The sequence below is a fragment of the Spermophilus citellus genome (assembly GCF_964194105.1).
Source record: "Spermophilus citellus genome assembly, chromosome: 1".
Taxonomy (NCBI): domain Eukaryota; kingdom Metazoa; phylum Chordata; class Mammalia; order Rodentia; family Sciuridae; genus Spermophilus; species Spermophilus citellus.
The window spans coordinates 47,331,319-47,358,310 of NC_138182.1; the positions used below are offsets into that span (position 1 = coordinate 47,331,319).

Consider the following 26,992-nt stretch of genomic DNA (forward strand, 5'->3'; position numbering starts at 1 on the left):
GATGATTAACTCGGGTCTCGCCTTATCTCCTCCCCAGGCCCCCCTCGCGCCCACACCCTGCTTGGCCACCCCCTCCTGACTCCTCGGGGGAGAGACGCGGGACGGTTTTGCCCTGCTCTGGTGCTCGCTCTGGGCGTCCGGGGTTTAGGAGACCCCCCTGTCCGGAACGCCCAGCGCCTTGGGCAGCGGCCCCAGGGGCGCGCTTTCCCGGCGGCGCAGCTGCGGGTCACCCCAACCCGCCGGGTGTGCGTGCGAGGTTAGCCCACTTGACGCTCCCGGCGCTCGTTGCGCTCTGAAAGTACCCACGCCTAAGGAGAGGGCCTTTGGGAAGAGGATTCCCTCCCCTCCCTTAAAACACAAAGAGCTACGCAGAAGGAAAATACCACTGTGATGAGACGTCTTTGAAGAACAAAATTGACTTTCCGAAGGACCAATGTTTTAAGTGCCACTGATTAAAAAGTCCTGGGGGGAGGTGGATCTTGGATGAGAGAAAATTGTCCGGAGACTGGGAAGGGGATGTTATAACAAAGTTTCACTGTATTTTTAAATATAGAAGCCCTGTGTTTATTACAAAGAAGGGGCAGCTGTGTCAGCAGCATGTGAGCTGTAAATGAAACAAAAGCGTTATCTTAAATGCAAGTTGAAATTAGAAAATAGGAGCAGCTATAATGTTTAGTCTATTGGGTTTCTGGGAACAAATAAGGAAAAAGTGACTCTTGTGGATGAGCATGTTTTGGTTGTTATATGTGTGTTCCAAACTGTTAACTGCATAGTAAATTTGAAAATGATCTGTTAATGTGATCTGCATGATTAAGGATTAATTAGTCTTTCACTTGTAAATAAAAGAAAAAGATGAAAGAAAAAAAACTGCCACAACTACAAATTTTGAATCATCTTCATTAATTCAAATATTTGTTTACTTCATGCCAAGTCCACTAGATGCTTTTGAAGTTACTGATGTTCAGGTGCTTTATGTTTGTGGGTAGGTAATAGAATACTGAATGGAATCACATTTTGTCCTATGATTAACTGTATGAACTTGTGGAAATCTTTCACCTTCTCTGAACTCTAGCTTTACCATCATAAATTCTTGAATACACCTTACAAACTTCAGATAGCATTGCAAGAATAATTCTTGTGTAGGTAATGAAAGTGGAGAAGTTTCATTTAAATAAGGAGTGATATTGTGTTGTTATTAATAACCAGTTACTGAAGAGTTAGGTCCAAGTTTGGAAGGAAGGAAATTTACCTCTACTTTAGTTTGTCTCCACAGAGGGCTTAATTTTTGAAATGACTTGGTATTATGTGAATCCAATGGTGCTAAACTGCATTATTTTAAATTTGACCACTCCTAATTGTAACTAGTTACACTGTGTATTTGGGGTGAGCCAAGGGGAGTGGTTGATGACAACCCTATCCAAGACACAGATTTCTTTACTATAGTTGTGCACCGGATGGAATATAAGGCAACACAGTGAGTTGTAGAAATTGCTACTGGAACATAGAGATGAAGAATCAGTTATACTCCGGTAAAAGAACTGGAGAAGAGACTAGGAGGGAAGAGTGTGCGTTCTGGACCTTGAAGAACTGGTTGGATTTCTCCTGGTGGGGAATGTGAATCATAAACCTGAGATGGCGGGGGACAAGTACCAAGAGGCTAGCAAGTAGTCTGGTTTGGCAGGAGCAGAGTGCCTGGAGGGAGAACTATGGGAAATCAAGCCCTGACCCTAGAAAGGAGTTTTAACTTGATAAGTTTTGATTAGGTAACAGGTTCTTTTATCAGAGTGACCTTTTATGTCATTCGAGTTTTGAAAATATTTTTTTCCTCTTTGAAAATCCTGAACATAGCTGTAATATGCAGAGGAAAAAAAAAACTTATTTAAAAAGACTCAACCTAGGACTAGGTGACACATATCTTGGAATGCTGAGGCAGGAGACTCAGGAGTTCAAAGTTAGCCTGAGCGACAGAATGAGACCCCACCTCAAAACAAAACAAAACAAAACAAAACAAAAACAGGCATGATGGTTGACACCTGTAATCTCAGTGTGATCATAGAAGTTCTAGGCCAGCCTTAGCAATTTAGTGAGACCCCTGTCTCAGAATAAAACATAATAAAAGGGCCTGGAGATGTAGCTCAGTGGTAGAGCACCCCAGGTTTAAATCCCTAGTACTGGGGTGGAGGGGGATTTAAACAGTATAAATATGTAGACTATTTTTTTACTCATAGGTTTAAGGTTGAATTTTTAATAGAATGGAAAAAAACAGTTAATTATAATTCAGTTTATAAGAATGAAATCTAGGTTTAAATTATGAGACTAAGCTTAAGCTATATTCTTAATTGACTTTATTGAAATATGATCTTGATAATCTAAGAGAGCTGCAAATTATTGTCAGTAAGGCTTTCTTCTTAAATTGGCTAAGACTAGGAGATAAATTTGTGAGGATTCATGCATATGGTTGTACCTTTTTACCAAAACGCCATTGGAAGCCATATTTTAGGTGTTCTTTCTTGGCCTCTAAATAATGATACTAAATGAATGGTGCTGATGTACCTGAAAAGTCTCTTTAATATTTGCTAATGTGTGCGTGATCAGAAGATACATGAAAGTTCAGTAAATGTTTGCAGAAATGAGCACCCATATTTAAACAAAGATAAGAGATTAGAGAAGGATTATGGCATTTTAGGCAAAATTGAAAGACTTTATCTTAATCTGTGAGACCTAAGGTTATCTGGCCTCTGCTTACCTTCCCAACTTAATTTGCGAATTTTGCCTTTTCATTATACATCATCCACGTTGACACATTTTTACTTCTCAAACATGTAGACTTAGTTTTATTACTTGCCATTTCTTCTTCCTATAACATACCCACCTCCAGTTACTTCTTCACATTTCAGGTCAGCATTACTTTCGCAGAGAGGTCTTTTGTGATGATTCTAGAGTCCCTCTTGTTTAGTTACTTCCTGATTGATTTACTCTGTTTTTTCTTCATTTTTGTAAAAATTGCCAGTTTGTTTATTTGATTCTGTGTATTTCTTGTTTTGTTCTATCAGAATATTAGTTCCATGAGGGTAAGGATTTTGTGTAGTGGGACTGCTCTTGTTCTATAAGATTCAAACAAAAGTAAAGAAGTTGGAAACCCCATGGTGGAAATGTAGAATGGTGCAGTTCTGTTGGAAGTTTGATAGTTCCTTGAAGTGTTAAACAGAGTGATATGATCCAGCATTTCCTAAGTGTATATCCAGGAGAAATGAAAGCGTATGTCTACCCCCAAACTTGTACACACATGTTTATAGCAGCACTATTCATAAGCCAAAAGTGGAAACAATCGAAAAGTCCCACTGATGAATTAGTAGTGATGTGTCCGTACAATGGCATATTAATTGGCAACAAAAAGAAATGAAATACTGATGCATACTATAACGTGGAGGAATTTCAATAACATTATGCAAAATGAAAGAAACAAGGCACAAAAGGCCACATTTTATATATGATTCCACTTATAAAATGTTAATAGTTAACTATAGAGAAAGAAGAAAAACTAGTGATTACCTTGGAAGAAAGGGGGGCTGGTAGGGTGCCTGCTGATGTAGGTACATAAGGTGATTAAAATGTACTAAAATCAGATTTTAGTGATGATTGCACAACTCTAAATATGCCAAAAAAACATTGAATTGTGAACTTTATACTTTATGGCATGTCACAGCTCAGCAAAATGTTAAGGATTGAATAAGTAAAAATCATATAGGACTTTGAAAAATTTTTTCTGTACTGGGGATTTTAACCCAGGGCCTCAAGCATGCTAGGAAAACACCCTACCACTGGGCTACATCCTCAGTTCTCTTAATTCTATTTTGATTCACAGTCTTGCTAAATTGCCCAGGCTGGCCTCAAACTTGTGATCCTCCTGCCTTGGCCTCCTGGAGTTACTGAGATTACAGCTGTGTTGCCACTGTGCCCTGCTGCCTATAGAATATCTCTAGATTTTAAATTTATCATTTGAATATTACATATTTTAAAATGATAATGGGATAATTTAACAATAAAATTCTAGCTCTTGGGTAATTTCATGAATGTAGCAGATACTCAGTAAATACCTGATGAAAGAGGTTAGATAAGTATACACGTAATTACGTAATAATTACGTTACAATGCATAGTGTGCATAGTCTGATAAATGCTCAGAGGGAACTAAACCAAGGTTAAAGGTCTCCAAAATTCACATCTGTGTTTGTGTTAGGGAATAAGAAAAAGCCCTCCTCTAGGAGGCAGCTTTGAGATGAACTTTGAAGACTAATTAGGCTTTTGTTTATATACATGGGGGAGGGGAACAAGGTTTTTAGAGGAGGCAAACCAAAGCAGAGATGCATTAACAATTGCTAGCAATTGGCCAAGCTGAGTCTACAAGAGGGATAGGAATGGGAAATAGGGCTGCAAAAATAGACTAGGGTTGGTAGGGAACATTGTTAGTGCTCTGGCAGATCTCTCTTGACCAATACTCCCAATCCCTGTTGTGTTTCCAGTGGCTTGTACTTTGAAGGAACCTCACTTTTACCTGCCTGGGGCCTTTACCTGCTTCCCTAAATAGACTGTCCTGTCAGGAGGAGTAGATACTTTGACTTGTTTCCCTTTTTATCACCAGTCTTGGAACAGTGCATGTCACCTGGTAAACATTTAGAAAATATTTGATTGGCTGAATGAATAAAAACCAAGAGTTGCAAGGTCTCTTCAAAGCAAAAGTTTATTTTACAGATGCCTTTGGCTCTTGACAAAGAGATTTTGGAAGGTTCTTGAATTTTAGGTTAAGGAGTTTTACTTCGCTTGGAAAAGTGATATGAAAGTAATTAATTTGGTAGTATTGTGTTAGATGAACTGGAATTTGGAAAGGTTATATCTGTGTCCTTTCTCACCTTCATTCCTACTCCTTCCACTCTCCTTAGGTTAGGACCTACCTGACCAAGTTAGGCAATCTCCTGCCAGTAATAATCTCCCAACAGCTCTCCTTGTATCTAGTCTCCCTAAAATAGGGTGGTGACAGCAAAATAGAAAAGATCATATACAAGAGATTTATTGAAGGAAATTTTAAGATATTACAAAGTAAATACTCCTAAAAGAACTAGGGAAGTTAAGAACATAATGTTTTGGAGAGGACAGGCAACTTTTACCCTTCAGGTTGATCAAATAATAATTTTTTAAAAAATATTTTCTACTTATAGGTGGATACAATATCTTTTTTTATGTGGTGCTGAGGATTGAACCCAGTACCTCACACATGTCAGACGAGCGCTCTACCTCTGAGCCACAACCCCAACCCCTCAAATAGTAAATTTATTACACATCTTTGTGCATGTAGTTTTTTGAACACTGAAGTTGTGCATTGAATCCAGGGACACTTAAGACTGTGAGACTGCCACCCTGTGGACAATACAAATTTAGAACTAAAATCCGAAAGAATTCTAGAAAAGCTTCATTCCTTTGATAAATTTCAAATTAGTAAATTCTAATGTATTCATTTTGGTACTGTGGATTGAAACCCAGGAGTGTGTTTTTTTTTTATTCTAATTAGTCATACATGACAGTAGAATGCATTTTGACATATCATACATAAATGGAGTATAACTTCTCATTCATCTGGTTTTACATGGTATAGAGTTATACAGGTCAAGTAATCATATATGCACATAAAGTAATAATGTTCTATTCATTATATCATTCTTGCTCCCATGTCATCTTCTCTCCCTTTACTCCCCTCTGTCTAGTCCAAAGTACCTCTTTTCTCCCTCTCCCACTTTGGTTCTTTGGGATTGGCTTACTTCACTTAGCATAGTATTCTCTAGTTCTATCCATTTACTGGCAAATGCTATAATCTCATTCTTTAAGGATGAGTAATATTTCATTGTGTATATATATACCATAGTTTCTTTATCCACTCATCTGTTGAAGGGCACCTAGGTCGGTTCTGTGGTTTAGCTATTGGGAATTGAGCTGTTATAAACATTGATGTGGCTGTCACTATAGTATGCTGATTCTAAGTCTTTTGGGTATAAACCTAGGAGGGGGATGACTGGTTCCATTCCAAGTTGTCTTAGGAATCTCCAGGAGTGTTAATTACATCCCTGGCCCTTTTTTATTTTTTATTTTGAGACATGGTCTCAGAAATTGAGGGACTAGATTGCTGTGGATCTAAGTTGCTGAAACTGGCCTTGAACTTGCTGTCTCAGCCTCCCCAGGGCTGGGATTACAGGTGTTTGTCACTGTACCCAGCATGAAATTTATTATTTTAGAGCCGACTTGCTCTCTTCTCTCCCATTGGTGTATGTGGTTGAAATCATTTTTGGGGGGGGGTGGTGTACCGGGGAACTTGGCCAATGAACCATATCCCCAGTCTCACTGAGTTGCTTAGTGCCTTGATTTTGCTGAGGCTGGCTTTGAACTTGAGATCCTCCTGCCTCAGCACCCTCCACCTCCCCCACCCCCACAGCTGCTGGTATTACAGGTGTTCACCACCACGACTGGCTGAAATCAGTTTTTTTCTGGAAGCTTTTCTGAGGCTTTTAAATGGAATCTAAAATACAATTAATAGCTTTAAAAAGTTGCAAAGAAATTCACTGCTTTTTTAGAAGGTATGTTTCTTCAGAAATTTCATAAGAGTTTGTTTTTTAAACCATATGGCATATAGTCCTGTTGTGAAATGATATATTTTTGTTACTTTTATTGTACTAATTTTTTAAAATCTCATTTTATAACACACACATAGTATTATCATTTGAGAGTTACATTTTTTTAAATATGTATTTTTTAGTTGTAGTTGGACATAATACCTTTATTTTATTTATTTTTATGTGGTGCTGAGGATGGAACCCAGGGCCTTGCACATAGCTAGGCGACTGCTCTACCACTGGCCACAACCCCAGCCCCATATTTTTTTGAGTACTGTATGAATCCCCCACCTACTGCCAGCTTTCTTCTTCTTCTTCTTTTTTTTTTTAGGTCCTAGGAATTCAACTGAGAGGTGCTCTATCACGGAGCCACATCTTTAACATCTTTTTGTTTTTATTTTGAAAGCAAGGTCTCCTTAAGTTACCTAGTCTAGCCTCAAACTTGTGGTACTATTGCCTCAGCCTCCCAAGTTACTGGGTTTACAGGCTTGTGCTACTGAGCCTAGCTCTTCTCATTTTTTGTACAGTTGGTTTTAGTTAAAAATTCTCCATGGCTTGATGAAATGGTTTAAATGTACTTATATAAAAGAGTTTGGAGTATATTGTTTCTTATTTAGAAAGGCTGTCTGCTCACAGATCAAACATTGGTAAGCTAGCTGGATATCGAAGTGAAATGGTGATTGTGAAAGACTAATTTGCTCTCTGTAACTCAGGAAATGGTTCAGTCTTGGATTCTACAAAATAACTTTCCCAGCAGATGAGTTGTTTACTGCCTATAATGTCATAAATGACTTACACACTTGAATTCCCCGAGATGTCAGCAGTGGTAGAGCAGCCATTTAGTGCTTGAAATACAAAAGCAGAAGTGAGCTGAAACAACATTCTGAGGTCAGCAGTTGTGTATTCTGATGAGAATGGATGAAGTATTAGTCTCTAGTTTATTAAGTTACCTTATACTTTGCTTTATGGGCCCTACATTTTGGTATTGAGTAATTGTCAAATGTTAATGATTATTAATTTTGGTTTTGATACTGGGGATTGAACCCAGGGGTGCTTCACCACTGAACTACATCCCTAATTTGTGTGTGTGTGTGTGTGTGTGTGTGTGTGTGTGTATTTAAATTTTGAGCCAGGGTCTCCTAAATTGCTAAGGTTGTCCTTGAATTTGGTGTCCTCTTGCCTCTGTCTCCGGAGACATTGGTATTCCAGGTATGCGTCATGGTGCCCAACTGTTAATGATTTTTAATATTTAAATATTATCGTTTTTGTAAAATGTATAGCATTACAAATCTGGAGTAAACTTTAAATGTTTGGTTTTATTTAAAATTATCCTGTAACTGTTTGGGATTGTGGGTGACTTTTCTTAATTACTTTTTGCTCCCTGAATATTTACATTCTATAATCAACATATATTGTATAATTTTAAGCTAAATAGGCCATGATGAAAATACAGATGATTAGCAGTAAGCTCCAGCTAGTTGGAGACTGAGGCAGGAGGATGGCTTGAACCAAGTTAGAGACTAGCCTAGGAATAGTGAGACCTCTATCTCTCAAAGAAAAGCAAATGTTTATACAGGTCCACAAATAAGTAAATTATCATGTTTTTAAAAGTATTATTTGAGTGAGGGTGTGGAAGTGTAGTACATAGTGCTGTAATCCCAGCAACTCAGGAGGCTGAGGCAGGAGGATCACAAGTTCAAAGCTAGCCTCACCAATTTAGTGAGACCCTGTCTCATAATAAAAAGGGATGGGGATGTGGCTCAGTGGTTCAGGGCCCCTGGTTTCAATTCCCAGTACCCAAAAAACAATACAAAACAAAAACCCCAAAGAATTATTTAAATATGGCTTAAGAAAAGTAACTTTCTAAATACGTCATGGTTTATTTGCTCCTTTCCTAGGTATTGCAATGAAGAGTTGATAAAATTAGGGATATATTTGGTTCCTTCCTTCCTTTTTTTTTTTTTTTTTTTTTAAACTGGAGATTGAGCCCAAGGGAGCTTTACCACAGAGTTACATCCCCAGTTCTTTTTAATTTTCACTTTTGTTTTGAAGCAGTCTCACTAAATTGCTAAGGCTGGCCTTGAATTTGTAATCCTTTTGCCTTATTAGCCTTCTGAGTCGCTGGGATTACAGGTGTGAATCACCACATCAGGATATATTATATTTTCTAAGGACCTTTAATTATTTGTTCTCATAATCTTTTTAAAAACTGTGACATTGAACTTACATAAAGAAACTTTTAACATTTAATCTACTCTTAAGAGACTTTGTTTTCACACAGTATCTACCTTTTTATGATATGTAATACTATTTTAGGATTATTGGTAGTCAAGTATTCACTTTTACTTTTCATACCTAGGTTTGTTTTCACCAATACAAATAAAAAAAATCTTTGAAAAGTAATTCTAGCATAGATGACTTGGAATTTTGATAAAGCAGTTATCACTGTTTCATAAACTGTAAATTTTAGTATTTTTGAATGCAAATTTTTCCCTATTAAATACTTTGGACGACAGGTAATAGTGGGGATCGATCCCAGGGAAGCTTTACCACTGAACTACCACCAGTCCTTTTTATTTTGAAATAGGGTCTTGATAAGTTGCTGAGGTTGGCTTTGAATTTGTGGTCCTCTTGCTTCAATTTCTGAGTTGCTGGAATTATAGGCATTACCACTGAGTCCTGCTTTCATTATTAAATACTTTCTATTTCAAACTTTTTTTTCTACTTTGAAATCTTTGGGAAGGCACTTGGCCCAGTGACGACTTCTTCTGTATTTGTAGTTTAATCTTTTGAGTTGAAATCTTTTTTTGGATTCAGAATCTAGAGACCAGGATACATTGCTGATTTAGAATGTATTCATATATTGCTCTGTGTGAAGCTTTAATTTTAATTTATTTTATTGATTTTATTTTTTTAAATACACGACAGCAGAATGTATAACAATTCTTATTACACATATAGCACAATTTTTCATATCTTTGTATAGAGTATGTTCACACCAATTCATGTCTTCATACATGTACTTGTTTTTTATTACACATATATACATAATAATAATTATACACATAATAATTCTTACTACACATATATACCACAGTTTTTCATATCTCTGTATATAAAGTAGGTTGACACTCAATTTGTGTCTTCATATATGTAGTTTGGATAATGATGTCCAACACATTCCACCATCCTTGCTAATCCCCTGCCTCCTCCTTTTCCCTCCCTCTCCTCTCCGTGTGAAGCTTTTTTTTTTTTTTTAAAGAGAGAGTGAGAGAGGAGAGAGAGAGAGAGAATTTTTAATATTTATTTATTTATTTATTTTAGTTCTCGGCGTACACAACATCTTTGTATGTGGTGCTGAGGATCGAACCCGGGCCGCACGCATGCCAGGCGAGCGCGCTACCGCTTGAGCCACATCCCCAGCCCCGTGTGAAGCTTTTTATGTTCCAAGATTTAATCAGACATTTAATTCAGCTTTTCAAGATTGGAATGGAATTTTTTTTATCCCAGCTTCCTTAGCTTTTGTGTTTATCAGATACTTGTCTTTTGCCAAGAGACACCTACAACCTATTAATTGGGAAGGATGCAGCTGTGCTGCTGAAATCACCCCTGAGGAGGCTAGCAGGCATGGACCCAGTTGTAACAGCTGAGTAGACAGGAGGGGTATGACAGGAAGAGAGTGATCACAGGCAAAGTTGATAAGGAAGGCTGCCCAGCATACAGCAGTGGGTAGAGGTTAGGGGAAGTATCCTGATGGGAGACAAAACACAGGTTTAAGTAATTCAGAACTGCAAGTGTTCAGGTGGCAATCAGTGAATTTCAGAGATGAGTGGGAATGCCTTTCCTTTGTTTTCCCCTTTTTTGTGTCGTTGCACATGAATCACAATTTTGGTTTCCTTTGAAATTCTTCTTTGAGAGATGGTTTATTCTTCTGCATTGTCAATATTGTCTAGAATATGTTTTACTAGTTTATGGAGCCTTATTTATTTATTTTGGTACCAGAGATTGAACCCTGGGACACTTAGCCACAGAACCACATCCCCAATCCTTTAAAAAAATATTTTATTTAGAGACAGGGTCTGGCTAAGTTGCTTAGGTCCTCGATAAGTTGCCGAGGCTGGCTTTGAATTTGGGATCCTCCTGCCCCAGTCTCCAGAGCTGCTGGGATTGTAGGCATACATCACTGTGCCCAGCAATGGAGCCCAATTTTAGAGAGTCTTTTACCACAAGTTTATGCAGAAAACAAGATACACTTTTTTGTTAAATAAAATTCACATTTTTAATATATTAATTTTTAACTTTTTCATCTTTTGGTATATGCTTTTTTAAGGGAAGGTAACAGTTTTTTTTAAAATTTGTTCTACTTAGTTATACATGACAGCAGAATGCATTTCAATTCATTGTACACAAATAGAGCACAACATTTCAATTCTCTGGTTGCACAGAATGTAGAGTCAAACCATTTGTGCAATCAGACATGTACTTAGGGTAATGATGTCCATCTCATTCTACCATCTTTCCTGCCCCATGCTCATCTGCCCCTCCCCTTTGCCCAATCCAAAGTTCTTCCATTCTCCCCACCCCCACCCCTATTATCAGCATCCATTAATCAGAGAAAACATTTGGCCTTTGTTTTTTTTGGGATTGGCTTACTTTGCTTAGCATGATATTCTTCAGCTCCATCATTTAGCTGCAAATGCCATAATTTTATTCTCTCTAATGCTGAGTAATATTCTGTTGTGTATAATTCCATATTTTCTTTATCCCTTTATTGATAGGCATCTAGGTTGGTTCCACAATTTAGCTATTGTGAATTGAACTGCTATAAACACTGATGTGGCTGCCTTACTATAGTATGCAGATTTTAAGTCCTTTGGCTATAGACTGAGGAGTGGATAGCTGGCTCAAATGGTGGTTCCATTCCAAGTTTTCTGAGGAATCTCTATACTGCTTTCCAAAGTGGTTGCATCAATTTGCAGTCCTAGCAGCAATGTATGAGTAAACTTTTTTCCTCATTTCCTCACCAACACTTATTATTGCTTGTATTCTTGATAACTGCCATTCTGACTAGAGTGAGACATGTTAATGTTTATGTAAGAGCAAACTCACTGGCTGACGTTCAACTGGAATGGCTAAAATTTAAAAAATTGGTGAATGTTGGGGCCAGGATGTGGAAAAAATGGAAATCTTGTGTGTCTTTGCTGGGGATATAAAGTGGGGAAGCCACTATGGAAAACAGTATGGCATTTCCTCAAAAAATTATGTAGAATTGGCCCAGTGTAATGGTTCACACCCATAATCCCAGCAGCTGGGAGGCTGAGGCAGGAGGATTGCGAGTTCAAAGCCAGCCTCGTCGAAAATGAGGTTCTAAGCAACTCAGGCCCTGTCTTTAAATAAAATACAAAATAGAGCTGGGGAGGTGGCTCAGTGGTCAATTGCTCCTGAGTTCAATCCCCTGGGACAAAAAAAAAAAAAATGTAGAATTACCATATCACCCAGCAATTCTACTTCTCAGTATATACTTAAAAGAATTGAGAGTCTCAGTTGAGGTAGAAGTAGCCCAAGTAGCCATTCAGCCCATTATCAATGGATGAATGGATAAATAAGAGAAAAAATATATTTTATATATAAAATATATATGAATGAGAGAGAGAGAGAGGGGAATATTATTCAGCCTTAAGAAGAAAGAAAGTTATGACAAGCTACAGCATGGATGAACCTTGAGGACATTATACTAACTGAATTAAACCAATAACAAAAAGACATACGAATGATTCCACTTGCGTGAGGTACTTGGAGTAGTCAAATTTATAAAGGTAGTAGAACTGGTGGTTGCCAGGGAAAATGAAGAGTAGTTTTTTAATTGATATAGTTTAAGTTTTGCAAGATGAAAAGAGTTCTAGAGATAGATAGCTTGTACACAACATGAGTGTACTAGAGATGGTTAAGATGATTAATTTAATGTTATGTATTTTTTTATCCCTGTTAAAAATCTTGTTTGTTATTTATTTATTTGTTGCTGGAGATTTAACCCAGGGGTGCTTTACCACTGAGCCCCACATCCCTAGCCTCTCTTTTTTTTTTTTTTTTTTTTTTTTTTTTTTGAGACAGGATCTCATTAAGTTGCTTAGGGTCTCACTAAGTTGGTGAGGGTGGTCTTGAACTTGTTATCCTCCTGTCTCAGCCTCTTGAGCCACTGGGATTATAGGTGTGGGCCACTATGTCCTGCTATCCCTGTGAAAATTTGTAAAGAAGCAAATTCAAAGTTTATTTGGTTATTCTGTTGAAAAAAACAAAAACAAAAACAATCCATGTCTTTTCTGTTCTCACCAGAATCAACACAAAAGATTTCTGATACCAGATAGATGTGTGGGGATTTACCCCCACCAGCAAGCAAGTAGGAGTCAGTTCTACAGTGGACACCAGCTGAGTGTCCTCTAATCAATCCTATTTAGTTCAGATTCTGTCTACCTGGAGATAGCATCAGATTGCCCAGGTTGAGGACTCAGTCACCAAGACTGCCCCCCTCTCCTGCTTTAATGCCAATTCCAAGTCCTAGGTTTTACATGTGTTTCTGACTAGTTTGGAATCAGGTTCTCACAGCCCCTTCTTTGAGTTCCATTAATTTGGTTGAGTGACTCAACAGAATTCAGGGAAACACCTTTACCAGTTTATTATAAAGGCTATTATAAAGGATACAGATGGAAGAAATGCATAGGTTTAGATAGATGAAAGGGTTTGCCATCCTCCAAGCAATCTCCATTTGTTCAGATATGCAGAACTCTCTCAGCTCCGGAATTTTATTCAGACTTCAGTGTATATCTAATGCTAATAGACTGGGTGGTGTTAGCCTTCTCTCCAAAGTGTTGGGGTAGTAGCGCCCCCCCCCCCACCAATGAGGAGGGTCTTATGACCTAACATCAGACAAGGATAGGTCAGAGAGGTTTCTTTATGGCCAGCTCTGAGACAAAAAATGTGGCAGTGAAAACAGGGTTTATGATGACTCACCTTGGGAAAGAGAAATTCTAGTTTCTAAGGCCTTCCTATGAGCAACAGGAACCGTGGGTAAAAACCAAAAAGTATCAGAGGTATACGAATTATTTTTGAGTGCAAAAAGTATTTGTAATGAGATGAAATTACTAATTTCACCAGTATTTGAGTGTTAGGTGCTAGGGGTATAAAAATGAGAAAAACTAGACAAATCCTTATGAAACTTATATTTTAGCAAAAGAGATGTTGATTGAACAAGTAAAAAGCATCCTTAAGTGTTATTTGCAAAAGTATCCTTGAGTGTTAATGTGCATAAAGACCCCTAACAAGCTGGGAGAATGGACTGGATTGAAAAGGTTTCCCTGAGGAAATGGCATTCAAATAGAGACCTGAAGGGAGTAACCTTCTGGTTTAGGAGAAATGAGGAGGGGTGGGGGAGGAGAAAGGCTGAGGGGGTAGTGATTTGTAAGTGCTCTGTAGCTGGAAAGAAAGGGTAAACTTTGAGAAATGAAAGATCTCTTTGGAAGTTGTGACTAGAAATGGAGAGATGAGGTTGGCAGGAATTAGATTATAGAAGACATTGTAGGTATGTTAAGGATTTTAAATCTTAAAGAATAGGCAGATGTTGATGTTTTAAACAGGGACTATGGAGGTAGAATGGTTTGGGAATAAGGATAAAAGTTGTGTACCTTTTTGTACAATAAGGTCTGTAAATGTAAATTACCTATTTAATCTGGTACTTTAATGTTGGAAAAAAATTCAGTTATATTTATTTAGATGACATTGGTTGCCACTGTGTTTTGTTAATGTGGTAAAAAGTAAAGGGTAAATCTAAGGGAATTGTCAGGGTTATCAAACATAGGTGGTTTTTACCTTTATACTATAACTTGGTAGTTTGATGCCCTGTAAATAGAGAAATTTGCCCACAAAGAGTAGGAGGGTACCTTTGAGCTGTTAGGACCTCCAGTGTTGACAGTGTTGAGTGTTTAGGAGGTCTTCGGGAAAACTGAGGAGGAAAACTCCAGAAATGGTAGATCAGGAAAGAACTTAGCTTCCGAGAAGTCGAAAAAGTGTTTTTAAGTAGGACTAACATTTTGTGTTAATTTTTTTTTTTTTTTTCTGGCCAGGGGGAGATGGGGTTGAACCAGAAGTGCTTTACCACTGAATTACATCCCAGGCCTTTTTATTTTTTTGAGACAAGGTCTTGTTAAGTTGCTGAGGGTGACCTTGAGATTGTGGTCCTTCTGCCTCCGCTTCCTGAGTTGCTTGAATAACAGGCATGGGCCACTGTGCCTGGCTTGGATTTAGCCCTGTGAGGTTGTTGACTTTTATGACACTAAATCTGTTGTAACTTGAGAGGTTAGATTAGATTAGGGTGAATTGAATAATGAGTGGGAGATGAAGAAATGGGAGTGGGTAAGTATAGAAAAATCTTTGAGGAACGTAAGCTGTGAAGTGAGGGAATAATAAAGATTGGGATTGGGTTTTGTGACTACAGGACTTTAAATGATTATGCTTTTTTAAGGGAAGAACTAGAATTTAAAAATGATCAGGGTCTGTGAAATACTTGAAAAATATTCACCCTGCTGATTCCTTAAGCAGGATCTAGTGAATACAAATATGAGAATTGTTGCTCCAAGACCACTCAGCTTTGAAACTTTCTGAATGATTTTAATAGCTCTGTTATAAGGATTAAATGAGATGTGTGTTGATCACTTAGCAAGAAAAAATTTCAAGATTTTGACTGCTTTTATGGCTAGGATGTGCCAAAAATTCTTTTTTTTTTTTTTTTTGGTACTGGGGATTGGACCCAGGGGTGCTTTACCACTGAGCTACATACATCCCCAGCCCTTTTTATTTTTTTAAAAAATTTTTTAAAGAGAGAGAGATAATTTTTTAGTATTTTATTTTTTTATTTTTTGGCGGACACAACATCTTTGTTTGTATGTGGTGCTGAGGATCGAACTCGGGCCGCATGCATGCCAGGTGAGTGCATTACCGCTTGAGCCACATCCCCAGCTCCCTTTTTATTTTTTTGAGACAGTGTCTCTCTAAATTGCTTAGGCCCTCATAAGTTGCCTAGGCTGATCTTGAACTTGTGATCCTCCTACCTCAGCCTCCCAATTTGTGGGGATTACAAGTATGTACCACCACACCTGACAATTTTTTTTGTTTTGTTTCTAGCTCAGTCCTTTTTTCTGAGTAAAAATGATACAAATTCTGTAAGAATACTTCTCTAAGTTGCTTTTCCTACTTCTCTCATCTCCTTTCACTCTCACTGAGGTGCTTTCTCCTACTTCATTGCCTTTGTAAGAAACTGTAATTTCCTTTGCTAATAGGATTCTTCCTCAGACTCTTTACCTTATCATTTAGGATTCTTAACATTTAGGTCTCTGGTCACCTGTCACCTTTTCAGAAAGGTTATTCCTTATCACTCTAAGTAGGTTTTTCTGGCCACTTTTTATGCCATTTGTTGATTTTCTTCATATGTGGACAGGGCCTGTCCCTGAATTGTCCATCTACAGGTAAGTTGACTGTATTCTAAGTCTGAAGGACAGTGCCAGAAACATAGTATAGCTACTTAAATACTACATAACAAATACAAATAATAAAAAATCTGACTATCCAGAATAAGAATAGTACTGTTAACTTTGAATTTGCCATAGTTTACCCACTGAAAGGTAAATCATGAATATTTAAATGTCGATTGTGCCTTCATTTATACGGTTTTCTAACTTGCACATTTCACAAATTTATCCTGGAGATTTTCCCATATCTATGCTACTTTATATAGATAACCACTTTTTATTTTACTTTTTTTTTGGTACTGGGAATTGTATGTAGAGGTTCTTTACCATTGAGCTATATCTGCAGCCCTTTTTTTTTTTTTTAAGAGAGAGGAAAGGGGAGGGGGAGAGAGAGAGAGAGAGAGAGAGAGAGAGAGAGAGAGAGAGAGAGAGAGAATTTATTTATTTATTTATTTTAGTTCTCAGCGGACACAACATCTTTGTTTGTATGTGGTGCTGAGGATCGAACCCGGGCCGCACGCATGCCAGGCGAGCGCGCTACCGCTTGAGCCACATCCCCAGCCTTCTGCAGCCCTTTTTATTTTTATTTTTAAATACATGTTAGTTGTCAATGGGCCTTTATTTAGTTATATACATTACTAAGAATTGAACCCAGTGCCTCATACATGCTAGGCAAGTGCTCTATCACTGAGCCACAACCCCAGCCTCAGCCCTTTTAATTTTGAGACAGGATCTCACTAAGTTGCTTAGGTCTTATTTAGTTTCTGAGGCTGCTCTGGAATTTGGTATCTTTCTGCCTCAGCTTCCCAAATTGCTGGGATTATAGGATTGAGCCTGGCTCTTCAGTAATCACTTTTGATAACTGAATAACATGGAACCTTCCATATAATGTGACAGTTTCTGTAGTAGTTTCTCCTGATTTATCTGTTTCCAGTTTTACTGTTTTGAACAATACTATATCACATATTTCTATCTTAATATATGCATATATTTTGTTGAAATAAATTCCTAGGACTGAAACTGCTTAGTCAAAGATATACACACACACTAAGACTTTTTCCCCCCTTTTTTGGCCGTGCTGGGGATTGAACCCAGAGCCTCACACTTGCTAGGCTAATAACCCTATCACTGAGCTACATCCCCAGCCCCATACTAAAGCCTTTTGATTATGAATTTGCCTTCTAGAATGATTCTCTTTTAAGTCTCATGAATAGAGAATGAGAGCGTTTGTTTCTCTTATGCCCTCTCTAATCATTTGAATTTTTGTTAATTTAGTGAATGAAAAATGGTATTGTTTTTGTACTCTGAGATTGTGAAAATGAACCTTTTTTCTTGTGTTTATGAAATACCTATCCAGGCCCTATACCAATTTTTCTCTAGAATATTCAATTTGATTAATAGTAGACTTTTTCCTCTATATTGTATTAAGAATGTTTTAAAACGTGCAACAAAGTTGAAATTTTATGAATACTTATTTACCAACTGCCTGTATTTTACCATTAACATTTTAAAATATTTATTTTATTTTACAGTTTTCTCTCTATCCACCATTTTATCTTATATTTTGGAGACATATCTAAATACTATGTTATTAATTCATTGGTACATTTCTGCCTAAGTACTTGAGCATACAAATTATTGACCCATGGTTCAGTATTTGATAGTTTTTTTTTTTTCTTTTTAGAGAAAGCTTTAAGCTGAGTGGCGCATGCCTGTAATCCTAGCACCTTGGGATGCTGAGGCAGGAGGATTGAAATTTCAAAACCAGCCTCAGCAACTTAGTGAGATCCTGTCTCAAAATTAAAAATAAAAAGGTTTGGGATGTGGTTCGATGGTAAAATGTCCCTGGGTTCAATTCCTGGTCCAAAAAAAGAAAACTTGTGGCCTGAGGTTGTAGCTCAGTGGTAAGAGCACTTGCCAGTGGCAGAGTGCTTGCTTAGCATGCACAAGGTCCTGGGTTCAATTCCCAGCACCAAAAAAACCCCTCCAAAACCTGTTTCCTTAAATAAACCTTGCACAAAATTACAAATAGATTCAAAATATATAAATATTTTTACTTTAAACATTTTAATTTATAATGTAGAATTGGATGTTTAATAGTCAGCCTTTTTGTTCTTTTTTTTATGTTTAAATATCAACATTTAATAGGAAGTCATAGTAGCATTTTTTAAATGACCAAAACAATTAATAAGCATTTTCAATGTTTGTAAGTTGTTAAACATTTAAACTGTCAAAGTCACTAGGAAAAAAAAAAATACCACACACACATTTTTGCCACCCAAATGAGAATACACAAAGCTTAAGATAGTTGATACGAAGACAATCAGGTTTTTTCCCTCTTTCTGAAAGAAATGACATTTCATTTCGCTACTCCTTAGATTCTTGGTTTACCAGCTTTCAAAGAGTACATCTAAAAGACAGTATAATATACACATTAAAACCCACTTCCTCCTTTATCATCTTTGGCTAGAAGCCTCATGAAGGACACTGAGGATGGATAGTGGTAGGCCCTGCATGCTTCCATCTTACACATCGCTGACTGGAAGGCTTGCATCATCCAAGTCCCAGGGATCACCATGTTTTTCCTGAGGGCCATTTTTACTTTGAGGTTTTAGCAGAGCTTGTTCAGTCACTTTGGAAGCTGGTTCTGTTGTAGAGACAATCTGGACCTTGAAGTTCCCTGGCCTGACCTTGGCAAGAGATTTGTAAAATCCTTGGGTCTCCATGGTAAAGCTTGAGACCAGAGAGTTGCTTGAGAGACTGTGGAATGTGAGGTGGCTGCTGCTGCAGCACCTACAGGACAGACAGTGTGTTTGGACTCTGAAGGACTCTGGGAATGCTCAGAAGATGCTGATCGGCCAGATCCCTGCTGTGCTACAATAGCACCAGAGACTGCTTTAATCCAACTGTGTATCTCTTCAGGGCTATCAGCCTGTACATAGAAAGTTCGAGACGTTGTTACAATTTCAAACAGGTTGTCCCTCATCATTATATCACTTTGCTTACACTCTTGAACTTTATGAACCTCTTTAAGTGGTATTAGGCGGAGAGGTTCCTTTTCCAGTTCAGATTTAAAGTAGCCTGTTGTGTTTTCATCCAATTGAAAATAACTTCTCTTCCAGTTTTTCATCACTGCTCCTTGTTTTACAAAATACCAGCTTTGATAACGGCACTGTCGGGAGGTGGTTGTGGAGTAAAGCAAGGAAGATGGCTTTGTGATCGTTTCAAATTATTTCTATCAACACTCTCCCCACATTCATTTACTTCTTTCTGAGTTGGAGTAATGATGGGTACACCACCACCAATATCAGTACTGTAAGACACTTGCTTCTTCCCACATTCACCCTGGTGACTTGGATTATCTGAATTAGGCTGTGAGTCTGATTGCTTTGGTACTGTGATTTTTATAGCTTTGTTCAACACATTTACCCATTCTACTAGATCTTGCTGATCATTGGCTTATAGGAAATATTTCCTTATTCCTGCATTCATAACAGAACAGAACTCGGCCTTTGGCCTTAGCTTAGTTGCATCGCTAACCTTTGATATATAGGTAAGTTTAATGGCTCCAACACGTGATGATCCAGAAGGAAGGTTCTGTGGATTATCCATGTACCGTACAAAACTATCTTCTCTGATACCCAGTATGAAGTACCTTCGAAGAAATTTCCCACTGTTTTCATTTTCTTCAATGTCTAGAAAACCACAGATGCGATTCTGACGATCCACATAAGGTATTTCTGGGCTTGAGCATTACCCGCGGCCTCGGCCTGGAGCACCGGCGCCGCTGCAAGGGCTCCTACAGGCACCCAGAGGCCGCCCAGGACTGCAGGCCCGCTGCGCACGCGCAGCCGCCTTTTTTTTTTTTTTTTTGAGATAAGGCCTTGCTACGTTGCCTAGTTTGGTCTTGTACACTCAAGTGATGCTCCTGCTGAGGATCTGGGACTCTAGCTAGGCACTTGCCATTATGACCAGCCATTGGTTAATCTTTTGATGAGAAGTTGAAGGCCATTTTCTTTGAGAATGAGCTCACTGTTGGAATTCCATGCTATATATTTTTCTTATACATCTACAACATATTGCCTAAGATTAAAAAAAAGTATTTATTTTTTAGTTGTAGTTGGACACAGTACCTTTATTTTATTTATTTATTTTATATGGTGCTGAGGATCGCACCCAGGGCCTCATTTGTTCTAGGCAAGTGCTCTACCACTGAGCCATAACTCCAGCCCCTTGCCTAAGATTTTTAGTTTTGATTTTTAAGGAGATTAAGAGCCTTCTTTTTTGTGAAGCATTTGCCAAATATCTACAAATGTATTCACCTGTGTGAGCTAAACCCCCAAAGTTTTTTCTTCTTTTAAGGATTTTTGGTTGTTATTTACCCCTCCTTGTCCTTTGTCATAGCTTTGGTTATAGTGCTTTAGTCTCCAGAATCACTGGGTACAGGTGTGCCCTATACACTGCTATTCTGATACTTAAAAAAAAAAAACTATTTAAATCTCTAATTGGAATAATGTGATAATAGGGATTGAAGAATATGAGTAGCAGTGGTGACTTTGTTAGCTAATTCTAGTTAAATGAAAGATCTTCCCTTCTGTGATTTTTTTAAAAAACAAAACAGAATATAATATTTTTATTGATTTTTAAGTTATAACTTAAGTTTATATGTAGTATCAGGTCTATTTTTTTTCCATATCTTCTATTCCTACTTTTAGCCACTTGAGTTTATTTGTCTGGTAAAGGTATAAAAGTAACTTTTTCTATTTTTAAAAATTTCTTAGGTACTTTATTTTGATGAACTGTAGCAGAATCTTGAAGGATGGGGAGAAAAGGTAGTGGGGAAACAGCAGGAAAAGCAGAGAGATTGGTAAATCTTAGAAATTTATTTCAGTAATTTAAAATTGCCTGCATTTTTAATCTGGGTAGCAGATTATAATTGTGTATTTTATTATCCTTAAGTGTGAGAGACAATTATTTAGATTGTTTAAAGTAAATTCTAAAGTCCAAAATATTTTCAAGGTTTTAAAATGGGATAAGAAAGGACATAGGATTCTGGCATGAGAATGGGTTTAAATCCTGGCTTTATGTTTACTAACTGTGAGGCCATGGGCAAGTCATAGTTTCTGAGCAAATGTATGTGTCATATTTCTGTTGCTTGACTGGGTGATTGTACACATTTGGGTTGACTTGGCTGGGACAAGATAAATAATCTAGAGGAGCTACACTCACCTGGTCAGGGCCTTTTTCCATGTGGTTCTCATATTCCAGTAATGGCAGAAAGGATCTCAACACTGAGAGGGCAAGCCCATTGTGCCTACACTTTCAAGTCTTTCCTTGTGTTACCTTTGTTGTTATTTCCTTTGGCTAAAGCAAAAGCAAAAGCAAAAGCAAATAAATCACTAGGCCCATCTCATACTCAGGAGGTGGTGAAGGAGGTGGTGAAGTAGACTTGATGGCTACTTTAAAAAAAAAAAAATATATATATATATATATATTTAGTTCTAAATGGACACAATACCTTTATTTATTTATTTATTTATTTATTTATAGTGGTGCTGAAGATTGAACCCAGTGCCTTACATGTGCTAGACAAGTGTCTCTACCACTGACTACAACCCCAGTCCAGTACTGGTCTTGTTAAATTATAGTCCCTATCCTTCATTGCCCAGAACCTATAAGTCAGAAAATCTTCTCTCGACTCCTCTCCCAACAAAATTACTTTCTATTTTTAGTTTCTTCCCTCTCCTTCTGTCTTAAACATTCTCTAATCAGATTTTAAAAAATCTTTTTTACATGAGCAAAACTTAAAAAAAAAAATTAATAGTGGCCTCCATGTTGCTGGATTGACTTAGGGGCACTGAGCCATATTCCCATCCCTTTTTATATTTTTATTTTGAGATAATCTTGCTAAGTTGCTTAGGGCCTCACTAAATTTCAGCTGTCCTTTTTTCCTCAGACTTCATCTTACTTGATCTGACATCAGCATTTGATATAGCTGCTCATTCCCTGTTTTTGGAAACACTTAAATTCAAGGTTAATAGTATACGTTTGTTTTTCTCCTACATTTCTGGGTATTCTTTTTCACTTTCCCTTATTACTTCAGCATCATTTCTCTACCTCTAAATGATGGTATGTCTCAAGAAGCTGTCATTATCTGTTACTTTAATATCATATATTCATTATTATCATGTGTTAATGATCTCCAAATTTATTATCTCTAGCCCACAACTCTGCTCAGAGGTGGATGTAAAAACTTTTGAGTGATAGTTACTTTTCTGATATTATATAACTTAAATACTAATGTAAAATGAATTATGCTTAAGTACTAATGCAATGTTAGTACTTCTTATGATAAAGGACTAAAAAGAAAGAAAACAAAGGTTTATGCTTCATATGTGTTTTTATTCACACAAATGTATTTTCAGACCTTATTTCATTAACTGGTCATGTGGTAGAGGTGGCATTTAAAAATTTTGCCTTCTTCTGCTACCTGTTCAGTATTCCCTATATCTTCACCAAGCTAGTCTTGGCACAGGACTGGAGAGTTGATACACTTCTTGAGGTAGAGTAGGGGTGTACTGCCAGCTGAAAACCAACTGTTTCTGGTGGATTTTATGGGCAAGTGTGGAGAAAAGGCATTTGTGAGATCAGTAGCTACATACCCAGGTTCCAAATATGTTAATTTGCTCAGATAGTGAAGCCACCTCTGGTACAATAACTACAATTGGAGTCCTCTTGGTTAAGTTTATAGTAATTCACTGTTGTTCCCCAAGATCTATCTTAAATGATCTCTGTGTGTCCTGCACTTATCAACAATATTGTCTTTTGGTCACTGCTGTCTAGTAAGGAGCTAGAACAATGGCACATAGTAAGTGCTTAGTAAATATTTGTTAAATGAATGACAGAGTTCCTAGAATTAGTCATTAACTTGAAATTGGGAAAATCCATTTTTTCTATATACTACCTCTCTCTGTTTTTAAAATGAGGTTGGAGTATATCAGTGTTTTAGGCTTTCTTGAAACAGCGAAGATTTAAGGTTGTGTTAAGGTTTCCTGAAAGTTTTTATAAGAATCTAACTGTTAAAAGTTTATAAACCACTGGACTGGATAAAGGATCTCTAAGGTCCCTTTCCATTATGCTAAGCATTTACAGTAATAAGTATAAGGGGGGCTGTTGAGGGAAGGCTTCATGCAGAGGAGGATTTTAAACTGAGATTTGGATGGATATTCTCTAGGCAGGCAGAGAGGATAAGATGGGAAATAAGTTAAGTGCATTCTAATCCCAGGAAACAGTGGTAAGAAAGGCAGACAAATAGGAATGGAGAGATTCCAGGAGGTTTCAGTGTTTGGAGTGTGTGTGGTATATATGTGTATGTATGAGAAAGACAGTAGGAAGCCAGAGAGTTTAGGACTGAAAATGGAAGGTGAATAGAAGCCAAACTATGAAAGCCTTTGAATACTGTGATAAATAGTGTGGCTTTTTATTTTGCCTTTAGGCCAGTCTCATCAACTTAGCAAGGCCCACAGCAATTTATAGAGGTCCTGTTTCAAAAAATAAAAAGGACTGGAGAATGTAGCTTAATGGTAGAGTGCTCCTAGGTTCAGTCCTCAGTACCAAAAAAACAAAAAGGAGAAATGAAAGTTGCTTTTTTCTTTTAGCACGAGCAATCATCATATCATTCTCAGAGTTGTTCTTTTTTATTCACTATAAAATTGATATATTATAGTTGTACATAATGGTGTACATATTTTTATATGGACACATGGACACAATATAACAGTATAATTTGCCCAATATCATTCCCCAGTATTTCCCCTTCAGAGTTGTTCTTTAGGAAGACTGCAGTTGGTAATAGGGAAAGGACAGGTGGTTTGTGTGATGTTCATTTTCTATGACATGATGCTTTCACGTAGAGAGTAGTGAAGATTTTACTGTAAACTCAATATAAAAGATATAAGGCTTCCTTTCTGCGACATTTAGAAATAATTGAATAGTGGCTGTTTTGTGAAGTACAGCACAACTTAGAAAGAGCCAGTGGTTCTCATAAATCTGGGCTCCACCTGCACCACTGAATCCATTTCTGAGAATGAGCAAGTGTCTTCAAAAAGTTCCTCCTGGTGATCCTGAGGTGTTTTTCTGGTTACAGTCCACTGAAGTAATATTTGTTGTTTTTAATATTGAATTTAAAATTGTGAGAGAAAATATCATGCCTATATAAAACAATTTAAGATTATAGACAACATGTTACCTGGGCATATCATATAGAATACAACCAGTTCTTGGTTATTTTTTAATGACAGGAAAGAATAACATCCAGAATGAACACTGCCAATGGAATCTTGTAACATAGTTACATGAATCCAGCTGTATCAAATCTTGGGCCAAATCATGTCTTTAAAAATACTTCAGCTGGTAAGGTGGTACATACTTATAATCCCAGCTACGCTGTGATCCCAACTACTTAGGAGGCTGAGGCAGGTGGATCACAAGTTCAACACCAGCCTTGGCAGTTTAGCAAGATTCTGTTTTTAAACAAGCAAAATAAAAATTCAGTGTGTAGTAAATTCCTGATTAAATACATTTTCTCCTGAATGAACTCTTTTTGTTGTTGTTTTGGTACCAGGAATTGAACCAAGGGGCTATTAAGCACTGAGCCACACCCACTGCACTTTTTTATATTTAATTTAGAGGCAGGGTCTCCTTAAGTTGCTTAGGGCCTCATTAAGTTGTTGAGGCCAACTGGCTATGAACTCAAAATCCTCCTGCCTCAGCCTCCCGCCTCAGTTTCCTGAGCTGGTGTGCCACCACAACTGGCTGAATGAACCATTTTTGAAACATTATTTATGTGTCTTGAGTTTTTTGTTGAGTTTAGGTTCCTGTGCCAGGTGGTGGAAATAACAGTAGTGAGCAAAATCAAAACCCTGGTCCTTTTGCCTTTTGGTATGCCTCTTAAAATGCATAGACAATTGTTCAGGAGGCATACTTCTTATAGATGAGTCCTACTAACTTGAGTCTGTACAGAACAGAAAGTGATGAGAAAATAGAGAATTAACCGTTTCACATTAAAGCCCATATTTAAATATTGTACACAGGTATTGGAACCTGGGATCATACTTTGAGAGTTGTTAACATCAATAAAATTATGTCCAGTTGGAATATTTATAATATTTAATCTAATTCTCTTAATTTTTATATTTAAATACTAGAGAACATTGATATTTTGATTTTCTTTCCTCTTTCTCCTCCTCCTCCTCCTCCTCCTTTTTTTTTTTTTTGTGTGTGTGTGTGTGTGTGTGTGTGTGATACTAGGGATCAAATCCAGGGATATACAACCACCAAGCTACATCCTCAGCCCTTTTTATTTTTTATGTTGACAAGGTCTCTAAATTACTGAGGCTGGCCTTGAGAATTTGTGATTCTCCTACCTCAACCTCCCAAGTTGTTGAGATTTACAGTGAGGCACCACCACAACCAAAGATCATTTATCATCTTAATGGTTCGATCTTTTCCTCCATTTCTGATAGGGATAGCATGTGAGCTCCTGATCAGAGGATAGATTCAAAACAAGCTTTTTATTTAAGCCTCAATTTCTTAGGTATGAAAATTAGATGGTTCTATGTTTTCATGTACTAAAAAATTTCAAATTTGAGTCTTTTAAAGGAGAAGATGCAACATAAGAAGGAAAAGTGAGTCCTAGATCATATAGTAAATTCGTTTTTAAAGGGAGAAAGAAGCTGTCTTAATGTCAGTTGACATTTAATAAGTTCATTCCATTGACCCAGTCTTTTCTCAGCTAGTAATTAAAAGAGGCAGCCATGACAGCTCTACATTAAGGTATATACTGACTCAGTGTTTATCTAGTTTTTGAAAATGATATATTCACAATATGTACAGGTACATTATATTCCTATCACAAATCTTAAGTTGCCTTATTTATGAGTTCTGAGGTTTAGTTAAGGTTTATCATCCTGAAGTATTTGATGCTGCTGGTTTAATGAATCATCATAATAGCCATTATTTATCAGGTGGTCAGTATGTGCCCAATACTGTTAAAGCACTTCAGGAACTAGATTTCTTTAGTCACGTGTGTTGAGGTGTAATTTCTATATGGTACAATTTGCCCTGTTTAGTATTATAGTTACATGAATTTTGACAACACAAATATAAATGACTATATATATATATATACACACACACACACACACACACACACACACACACATACACACACACTACAGTCAAGATACAGAATATGTTACCTTGTTCTCCTTTACTTCTTTAGAGTCGGTCACTTCTCCTCATCCCCTGAACCTTGGCAACAACTGATAGGATTTCCCTTTGTTTTGTCTTTTCTGAATGTCCTATAAATGGAATAACATTGTACATATTTTGAGCCTGGCTTCTTTCATTCAGGTTAATGCTTTTTAAAAAATTTTCAGTTGTAGATGGAAACATTACCTTTATTTATTTTTATGTGGTGCTGAGGTGCCAGGCAAGCACTCTACCATGGAGCTACAACCACAGGCCCTAGGTTGATGCTTTTGGATTCATCATGTTGTGGCATATATCAGAAATTTACCTATTTGTACCTGTTCACTGCTGAGTAGCATTCCATTGTATGAGTATTCCACAGTGTGTTTATTCATTCACCAGTATTGGATTTCATTCAACTGGCTTTCCAGTATTTGGTGATTATGAACAAAACTGTTACAATTATTTGTATAGTTTTTAAAAAGATAATGTCTTCATTTCTCATAGATAAATATCTAGGAGTGCTATTACTGGAGAGTATAATAAGTATATGTTTAACTTTAAA

General features: G+C 37.2%; 1 protein-coding gene and 1 pseudogene across 4 annotated transcripts in view; one reads left to right on the top strand and one right to left on the bottom strand.

Moving 5' to 3' along the window:
- The window catches only part of ELF1 (E74 like ETS transcription factor 1), a 107,852-nt gene that overhangs the window by 759 nt on the left and 80,101 nt on the right, over positions 1–26,992 (top strand). The window lies entirely within an intron of this gene.
- Positions 18,702–19,961, bottom strand: LOC308657420 (pleckstrin homology domain-containing family A member 1-like; annotated as a pseudogene). The gene has a single exon. The product of its transcript is annotated as a pleckstrin homology domain-containing family A member 1-like (transcript).